Genomic DNA, 10,396 nt, shown 5'->3' with positions numbered 1-10,396 from the left:
GCTCCATTGTTTTTTACTGTACTATACATGCCCGGTTTATATGCTGGTTACTTAGAATCTTCCTAATATGGTCTTAGGTTTTTAGTGGTTATATGCATTATTTAGAGGTATTGTGGTTTGTTATGTGTGATAGGTCTGACCACTGTGAGTGTCACTCAATCATAGCTCCTATTTGGGAATACCAGTGTGTTTGTATCTGTTTTGTTGTTAGCAGGCTGGACACATCCGATTCATTGTGGTATAGGCCGTATTTATACAATGTTGCGGCTTTTTGGTTACACTATTGATAGGTTTTTAGAGCGGTATTGATTCCGCTTTGCACAGGTGTGGTTTGCTTGTTGGTATGACTACAGTGACAATCGCTGAGCAGTTCTTGTAGGCACATATTTATATAGAGTCTGACTATTCCGGTTTTATTTCTATATTGTAATCTTTATTCTGCACGGCTGTTAGCGTTATATCTATACCGCTGGAAGTCTAATCTTGGTCGGCTGCCAATCATGCTGTGCCCAATTTCGCAAGTTACGGCTTCTTGCTGATAATTATGTTGGCCCTGCTAGTATCACTTTTGCTGGCCTGTATTCTTTGGGTATAACTTTAGCTGGGTTTGTCCTCATTCAGCATCACACTGTGGTTCAATTGTGGACCCTTATTGCGATTTGATTTCTATTGCAGTCCCTCATATTCATTCCCTGACAGAGAGTATCTTCCATGACGATTATTATGTCTCACTCATAAGTAGTGACTCTCCTAACAATTATAGACTATTTTTTTGTGTGCGTTATCTTGCTAGTGGTTCCTGTGGTCATTATAAGCACGTCTCATTTATGTTTATGTCTCTTATTGTTTTCTATTGTCCTTTTATTCATAACGTGATGTGGCATTTGTATCTCCCTTATTTTTCATTGGTGCTATGTATTTTGTTTATTACTCTTTACCATGTGCTATTTTCCCTGGGTGTTCTTGTGCTATCCTTTGTTGGACTATTGATGAATTCACATAATAGTATCATTTTTAAGTTAGCTAGGTTTTGTTTTGTGAGGTGGTGGTTAGGTAGGTTGTTTGTTCACTTTTCTTTTGTTTTTTTCTATTTGTTTTTTCTTTTTGTATACATATTTGTGCTAGAGTTTGTTTATCTGTTTTTCAGATTATACATGTCCTGATGAAGGCCCAACTTGGGGCCGAAACGTCGACCATGTCCTATTGATTATACTAAATAAAGGAACTATTATTTCTATTGTACAAATCCTGAGAGTGCCCTTTTTCTACATGGATTCCTACATTTATTACTTTTGAGCATTGCACCCAGGTCCTGACTACTCCACCTGGTTGGAGTGCTGGGCTACAAGCTATTTGAATTTGTGTGTATATATATATATATATATATATATATATACTGATATACATATATATTTATGTAAATATATTATGGCAGAGTGGCACCTCTAAATAATGCTACTATATGAATAGTCATGGGTGTTTTGAAAAAAAAATAGATACCACAATCTATAAAATATATATAATACAAATGATAGATTCCCACACACCGTTCTAAAGATGCAAGGGTAGGTTACATCAAGAATACAAGTTTTAATAGAAAAAAATAGCTTTATTAAACTCCTCAAAGAAGCACCATGCAAAATCATCTCTTTAAAATATACATATATAACACAGCCAGGCATCCCTGGTTGCGAGGTTAAAGGGACAGTCTAGTATAAACTAAACGTTCATTATTCAGATAGGACTTTATATTTTAATCAACTTTCAAATTTACTTTTATCATCAAATTTGCTTTTTTCTCTTGGTATTCTTAGTTTAAACTAAACATAGGTAGGCTCATATGTTAATTTCTAAGCCTTTGAGGGCTGCCTCTTATCACAAGCTTTTTAAATCTCTTTTCAACACAAAGAGACAGAAAGTACACGTGGGCCATATAGATAACACTGTTCAGGCACAGGGGGTTATTTACGTTTTAGCACAAAACAATGCTAAATTTAAGACAATAGATAATAAACAGTCACAGTCATGTGATCAGGGGGCTGGAAGAAGGTTCCTAGATACAAGGTAATCACAGAGGTAAAAAGTATATTAATATAACTGTGTTGGTTATGCAAAACTGGGGAATGGGTAATAAAGGGATTATCTATCTTTTAAAACAATAACAATTCTATGGTAGACTGTCCCTTTAAAAGGAGGCAAAGATAGTATATCAGTGAGTCACCAAGTTTTAAACACATATAAGATCTGCACAATTAATCCAGTTAAAGGGTGTAACATTTTCAAGGGTCAAATGTCCATTGATCACAATATGCATATATTTAGTAAATATAGCGCAGTTAATGATTTTATAAATGCTCAAATGTCCAGAGCTATGCTACAGCATTCCGGCTCTTAAGGGTTAAAACCCGCCAGTATAGGGAACAGCAAGTGTATTAGTTAGTCCTGCTCAGTGTAAGTTTGCATGCAAGTTGCAATTTGTATATTTTCTTTTGAATGTAAACATAGTGGCTACACAATCCACAACTCAGGTGTAACACTGTTTCCACAGTTGCAATTGTACACAGTTCGTCTATTTTAAAAACGCCTCTTGCCGTGCTTCCCTATACTGTCAGGTTTTAACCCTTAAGAGACAGAATTTACATATAGTGCTGTAGCATAGCTCTGGAGAAGTTTAATCAAGTTATTTTTTCATTTTTTCTATTAAACCTTGTATTCTTGATTTAACCTACCCTTAGAATCTATAGAATGGTGTGCGGGAATCTATCATTTGTATTATATATATATGTATATGTTAATATGTGTATATACACATATTAACACAAATATATATGTATATAAGTATAAGCATATACATATATATTTACTGGGAACCGCAATGGAAAGGCACTACTTCCAGCAACTTTTACTGCCTAGTGCAATACTTTTATTAAAAAATAAAGACGCTGCTATCTTTATTTTTTAATAAAAAAAACACTAGACTGTATTTTGGAGGCATTTGGGGCAGATTTATCAAATTAATCTCTGGTTAATTTTATAAGCGCTAAATGCTACCGTTTGTGGGTGCGCAATAATTTAGCGCTTCACTTGTAATCTAGCCCTATGTGTTTAACATTTAGTTCTATACAAGTAATAGTGCAATAGTAGTAGTTTCTTATTGCTCCAGTATGTTCCTTTAAAAAAAATATAATAGGAATTGCATGTCCAAGAAATGCTCCCCCCCTCAAAACTGATACCTCTCGTTCCTTTCTTAAACCCTTCAGACCCTACTGTAATTTTTCAATGCAGAAGGGGGCCCTGTAAATCCTTGGTTTCCATCTGGCCCATTCCTTTTGAATGCTTCTTTCAAGAAATTAGATCATAGGATTAGTGGTAAATTTTGTTCAGGCTCACTGCAGTACACAATCAGTCACACACCTCATAGCAAAGGACTGCAACTTGAATCAGATTAAATCATACAATTGCTTACTTTCAGCCACTTTGTATCGTCAATGGGGGATTTATACTGTATTTGACTATTTCAATAGTCAAAAAGTAGCTGTCTTAGTGAATTAGCCTGTTTTTTTTCTCTCTGGTATTAGAGCACACTTCTGTCATCTCTTGAATTGTAAGATGTGTCTAATCTTCTCATCATTAATTCATGTCCCAGGACGGTAGTTTTAGAATACAAGACGCTGTACAGCTATTAAGACTCGTCGGGGAGAAGCTCCACTTTGCTGAGGATAACAGTATTTATTTATATAAATATTTATATGTAACAGTAATTTGTGCTAGCATAATATGCATAATATAATATAAGCCTTTAGTGTTAAAGGGACATTAAACTCACTTTTTTTTTAATCAGACAGAGCATTTTAAAGGGACACTGAACCCAATTTTTTTCTTTTGTGGTTCAGATAGAGCATGCAATTTTAAGCAACTTTCTAATTTATTCCTATTATCAATTTGTCTTCGTTCTCTTGCTATCTTTATTTGAAAATTTATTTGGGTTAAGAACTCTGGACAGCACTTTTTGATTGGTGGATGATATTTTTCCACCAATCAGCAAGGACAACCCAGGTTGTTCACCAAAAATGGGCCGGCATCTAAACTTAGATTCTTGCATTTCAAATAAAGATACCAAGAGAATAAAGAACATTTGATATAGGAGTAAATTAGAAAGTTGCTTAAAATTTCATGCTCTATCTGAATCACGAAAGAAAAAATTTGGGTTCAGTGTCCCTTTAAACAAATTTTCAATGTATTTCTATTATTTAATTTGTTTTATTCTCATTGTATCCTTTGTTAAAAAGTATACCTAGGTAGGCTCAGAAGCTGCTGATTGATGGCAGCACAAAAATACCTTTTGTCATTGGCTTTCATTTAGCTCGCAGTAGTGCATGACTGCTCCTTCAACAAAGACCATTACAGGTTCAAGATGGCCAGAAACAAAAAAACAGAATTTATGCTTACCTGATAAATTACTTTCTCCAACGGTGTGTCCGGTCCACGGCATCATCCTTACTTGTGGGAATATCTCTTCCCCAACAGGAAATGGCAAAGAGTCCCAGCAAAGCTGGCCATATAGTCCCTCCTAGGCTCCGCCCACCCCAGTCATTCGACCGACGGACAGGAGGAAAAAATAGGAGAAACCATATGGTGTCGTGGTGACTGTAGTTAGAGAAAATAATTCATCAGACCTGATTAAAAAACCAGGGCGGGCCGTGGACCGGACACACCGTTGGAGAAAGTAATTTATCAGGTAAGCATAAATTCTGTTTTCTCCAACATTGGTGTGTCCGGTCCACGGCGTCATCCTTACTTGTGGGAACCAATACCAAAGCTTTAGGACACAGATGAAGGGAGGGAGCAAATCAGGTTACCTAAACGGAAGGCACCACGGCTTGCAAAACCTTTCTCCCAAAAATAGCCTCCGAAGAAGCAAAAGTATCAAATTTGTAGAATTTGGCAAAAGTGTGCAGTGAAGACCAAGTCGCTGCCTTACATATCTGATCAACAGAAGCCTCGTTCTTGAAGGCCCATGTGGAAGCTACAGCCCTAGTGGAGTGAGCTGTGATTCTTTCAGGAGGCTGCCGTCCGGCAGTCTCATAAGCCAATCGGATGATGCTTTTAAGCCAAAAAGAGAGAGAGGTAGAAGTTGCTTTTTGACCTCTCCTTTTACAAGAATAGACGACAAACAGAGAAGAAGTTTGTCTGAACTCTTTCGTAGCTTCTAAGTAGAATTTTAGAGCACAGACTACATCTAAACTGTGTAGCAAACGTTCCTTCTTTGAAACTGGATTCGGACACAAAGAAGGCACAACTATCTCCTGATTAATATTTTTGTTGGAAACAACCTTTGGTAGAAAACCAGGCTTAGTACGCAAAACAACCTTATCTGAATGGAACACCAGATAGGGCGGAGTACACTGTAGAGCAGATAACTCAGAAACTCTTCTAGCAGAAGAAATAGCAACAAAAAACAAAACTTTCCAAGATAACAACTTAATATCTATGGAATGTAAAGGTTCAAACGGAACCCCTTGAAGAACTGAAAGAACTAGATTTAAACTCCAGGGAGGAGTCAAAGGTCTGTAAACAGGCTTGATCCTAACCAAAGCCTGAACAAATGCTTGAACATCTGGCACAACTGCCAGTCGTTTGTGTAGTAAGACAGATAAAGCAGAAATCTGTCCCTTTAGAGAACTCGCAGATAATCCCTTATCCAAACCTTCTTGCAGAAAGGAAAGAATCCTAGGAATTTTTATCCTATTCCATGGGAATCCCTTGGATTCACACCAGCAGATATATCTTTTCCATATTTTATGGTAAATCTTTCTAGTTACCGTTTTTCTGGCTTGAACCAGAGTATCTATCACGGAATCTGAAAACCCACGCTTTGATAGAATCAAGCGTTCAATCTCCAAGCCGTCAGCTGGAGGGAGACCAGATTTGGATGTTCGAATGGACCCTGTACAAGAAGGTCCTGTCTCAAAGGTAGCTTCCATGGTGGAACCGATGACATATTCACCAGGTCTGCATACCAAGTCCTGCGTGGCCACGCAGGAGCTATCAAGATCACCGAGGCCCTCTCCAGTTTGATCCTGGCTACCAGCCTGGGAATGAGAGGAAACGGTGGAAACACATAAGCTAGGTTGAAGGTCCAAGGCGCTACTAGTGCATTCACTAGAGTCGCCTTGGGATCCCTGGATCTGGACCCGTAGCAAGGAACCTTGAAGTTCTGACGAGACGCCATCAGATCCATATCTGGAATGCCCCATAGTTGCGTCAACTGGGCAAAAATCTCCGGGTGGAGTTCCCACTCCCCCGGATGGAATGTCTGACGACTCAAATAATCTGCTTCCCAGTTCTCCACACCTGGAATGTGGATCGCAGATAGGTGGCAGGAGTGATTCTCCGCCCTTTGTATTATTTTGGTCACTTCTTTCATCGCCAGGGAACTCCTTGTTCCCCCCTGATGATTGATATACGCAACAGTCGTCATGTTGTCTGATTGGAATCTTATGAATCTGGCCTTTGCTAGCTGAGGCCAAGCCCTGAGAGCATTGAATATCGCTCTTAGTTCCAGAATGTTTATCGGGAGAAGAGACTCTTCCCGAGACCATAGTCCCTGAGCTTTCAGGGATTCCCAGACCGCGCCCCAGCCCACTAGGCTGGCGTCGGTCGTGACGATGACCCACTCTGGACTGCGGAAGCTCATTCCCTGGGACAGGTGATCCTGGGTTAGCCACCAACGGAGTGAGTCTCTGCTCTTCTGATCTACTTGAATCACTGGAGACAAGTCTGAATAGTCCCCATTCCACTGTTTCAGCATGCACAGTTGTAATGGTCTTAGATGAATTCGCGCAAAAGGAACTATGTCCATTGCTGCAACCATCAATCCTACTACTTCCATGCACTGAGCTACGGAAGGACGAGGAATAGAATGAAGAACTTGACAAGCGTTTAGAAGTTTTGACTTTCTGACTTCTGTCAAGAAAATCCTCATTTCTAAGGAATCTATTATTGTTTCCAAGAAGGGAACTCTTGTCGACGGAGACAGGGAACTTTTTTCTATGTTCACCTTCCATCCGTGAGATCTGAGAAAGGCCAGAACGATGTCTGAGTGAGCCTTTGCCTTTGAAAGAGACGACGCTTGTATTAGAATGTCGTCCAAGTACGGTACTACTGCAATGCCCCTTGGTCTTAGAACCGCTAGAAGGGATCCGAGTACCTTTGTGAAAATCCTTGGAGCAGTGGCTAACCCGAATGGGAGGGCCACAAACTGGTAATGTTTGTTCAGAAAGGCGAACCTTAGGAACTGATGATGTTCCTTGATAAGGATATGTAGATACGCATCCTTTAGATCCACGGTAGTCATAAATTGACCTTCCTGGATTGTGGGTAGAATCATTCGAATGGTTTCCATCTTGAACGATGGTACTCTGAGAAATTTGTTTAGGATCTTTAAATCTAGGATTGGTCTGAAAGTTCCCTCTTTTTTGGGAACTACAAACAGATTTGAGTAAAATCCCATTCCTTGTTCCGCCGTTGGAACTGGGTGTATCACTCCCATCTTTAACAGGTCTTCTACACAATGTAAGAATGCCTGTCTCTTTATTTGGTTTGAGGATAAGTGAGACATGTGGAACCTTCCCCTTGGGGGTAGTTCCTTGAATTCCAGAAGATAACCCTTGAGAAACTATTTCTAGCGTCCAGGGATCCTGAACATCTCTTGCCCAAGCCTGAGCAAAGAGAGAGAGTCTGCCCCCCACTAGATCCGGTCCAGGATCGGGGGCTACTCCTTCATGCTGTTTTGTTAGCAGCGGCAGGCTTCTTGGCCTGCTTACCCTTGTTCCAGCCTTGCATCGGTTTCCAGGCTGGTTTGGTCTGTGAGGTATTACCCTCTTGCTTAGAGGATGCAGAATTAGAGCCCGGACCGTTCCTGAAATTACGAAAGGAACGAAAATTAGACTTATTCTTGGCTTTGAAAGGCCTATCTTGTGGGAGGGCATGGCCCTTTCCCCCAGTGATGTCTGAGATAATCTCTTTCAATTCTGGCCCAAAGAGAGTTTTACCCTTGAAGGGGATATTAAGCAGTTTTGTCTTGGATGATACATCCGCTGACCAAGCCTTTAGCCAAAGCGCTCTGCGCGCCACAATTGCAAACCCTGAATTTTTCGCCGCTAATCTAGCTATTTGCAAAGCGGCATCTAAAATAAAAGAGTTAGCCAACTTAAGTGCGTGAACTCTGTCCATAACCTCCTCATATGGAGTCTCTCTACTGAGCGACTTTTCTAGTTCCTCGAACCAGAACCACGCTGCTGTAGTGACAGGAACAATGCACGAAATGGGTTGAAGAAGGTAACCTTGCTGTACAAAAATCTTTTTAAGCAAACCCTCCAATTTTTTATCCATAGGATCTTTGAAGGCACAATTATCCTCGATAGGAATAGTAGTGTGCTTGTTTAGAGTAGAAACTGCCCCCTCGACCTTAGGGACTGTCTGCCATAAGTCCTTTCTGGGGTCGACCATAGGAAATAATTTCTTAAATATAGGAGGGGGAACAAAAGGTATGCCGGGCTTCTCCCATTCCTTATTCACTATGTCCGCCACCCGCTTGGGTATGGGAAATGCATCGGGGTGCACCGGAACCTCTAGGAACTTGTCCATCTTGCATAATTTTTCTGGAATGACCAGGTTGTCACAATCATCCAGAGTAGATAACACCTCCTTAAGCAGTGCACGGAGATGTTCTAATTTAAATTTTAATGTCACAACATCAGGTTCAGCCTGTTGGGAATTTTTTCCTGAATCTGAAATTTCCCCATCTGACAAAACCTCCCTCATGGCCCCTTCAGATTGGTGTGAGGGTATGACAGAACAATTATCATCAGCGCCCTCCTGCTTTTCAGTGTTTAAAACAGAGCAATCGCGCTTTCTCTGATATGCAGGCATTTTGGATAAAATATTTGCTATGGAGTTATCCATTACAGCCGTCAATTGTTGCATGGTAATAAGCATTGGCGCGCTAGAAGTACTAGGGGCCTCCTGCGTGGGCAAAACTGGTATAGACACAGAAGGAGATGATGTAGAACCATGTCTACTCCCTTCATCTGATGAATCATCTTGGGCAACTTCATTATCTGTGACAGTACTGTCCTTACTTTGTTTGGACGCTTTGGCACAATTATCACATAATTTAGAAGGGGGAGACACATTGACTTTCATACATATAGAACATAGCTTATCTGAAGGCACAGACATGTTAAACAGGCTTAAACTTGTCAGTAAAAAACAAAAACCATTTAAAACAAAACCGTTACTGTCTCTTTAAATTTTAAACAGAGCACACTTTATTACTGAATATGTGAAAAAATATGAAGGAATTGTTCAAAAATTACCAAAATTTCACCACAGTGTCTTAAAGCATTAAAAGTATTGCACACCAATTTTCAGAGCTTTAACCCTTAAAATAACGAAACCGGAGCCGGATACAGTTTTAACCCCTCTACAGTCCCAGCTACAGCCTTTGCTGCGACTCTACCAAGCCCAGAGGGGAATACGATACCAAATGACGCCTTCTAGGAACTTTTCCAACTATCCTCAGGTCCTCACACATGCATCTGCATGTCTTGCTCTCAAAAACAACTGCGCAGTAATGGCGCGAAAATGAGGCTCAGCCTACAACTGGGAAGGCCCTTCCTGACTGGAAAAGGTGTCTAACATAGTGCCTGACGTTAAAAAACGTTCCCCAAGTTTATAAGTGTGAAATACCAGCATAAACATGTATAAAATGCCCAAATAAAGCAATCGATTTTGCCCATAAAAGTGTCTACCAGTTTTATAGCCCATATTAAGCCCTTTATTCTGCTTGAAACTAAGAAAATGGCTTACCGGTCCCCATGAGGGGAAATGACAGCCTTCCAGTATTACACAGTCTTGTTAGAAATATGGCTAGTCATACCTTAAGCAGAAAAGTCTGCTAACTGTTTCCCCCAACTGAAGTTACTTCATCTCAACAGTCCTATGTGGAAACAGCAAAGGATTTTAGTTACTGTCTGCTAAAATCATCTTCCTCTCACAAACAGAATTCTTCATCCTTTTCTGTTTCAGAGTAAATAGTACATACCAGCACTATTTTAAAATAACAAACTCTTGATAGTAGAATAAAAAACTACAACTAAACACCACATACTCTTAACCATCTTCGTGGAGATGTTGCCTGTGCAACGGCAAAGAGAATGACTGGGGTGGGCGGAGCCTAGGAGGGACTATATGGCCAGCTTTGCTGGGACTCTTTGCCATTTCCTGTTGGAGAAGAGATATTCCCACAAGTAAGGATGACGCCGTGGACCGGACACACCAGTGTTGGAGAAATGATCTTCTGAGGCGTACAGAGGTCCATTATTAGAAACCA

The sequence above is a fragment of the Bombina bombina genome, chromosome 6 (genome assembly GCF_027579735.1).
Source record: "Bombina bombina isolate aBomBom1 chromosome 6, aBomBom1.pri, whole genome shotgun sequence".
Taxonomy (NCBI): Eukaryota; Metazoa; Chordata; class Amphibia; order Anura; family Bombinatoridae; genus Bombina; species Bombina bombina.
The sequence above is the reverse complement of the archived record's forward strand: the minus strand, read 5'-3'. Positions refer to the sequence as shown.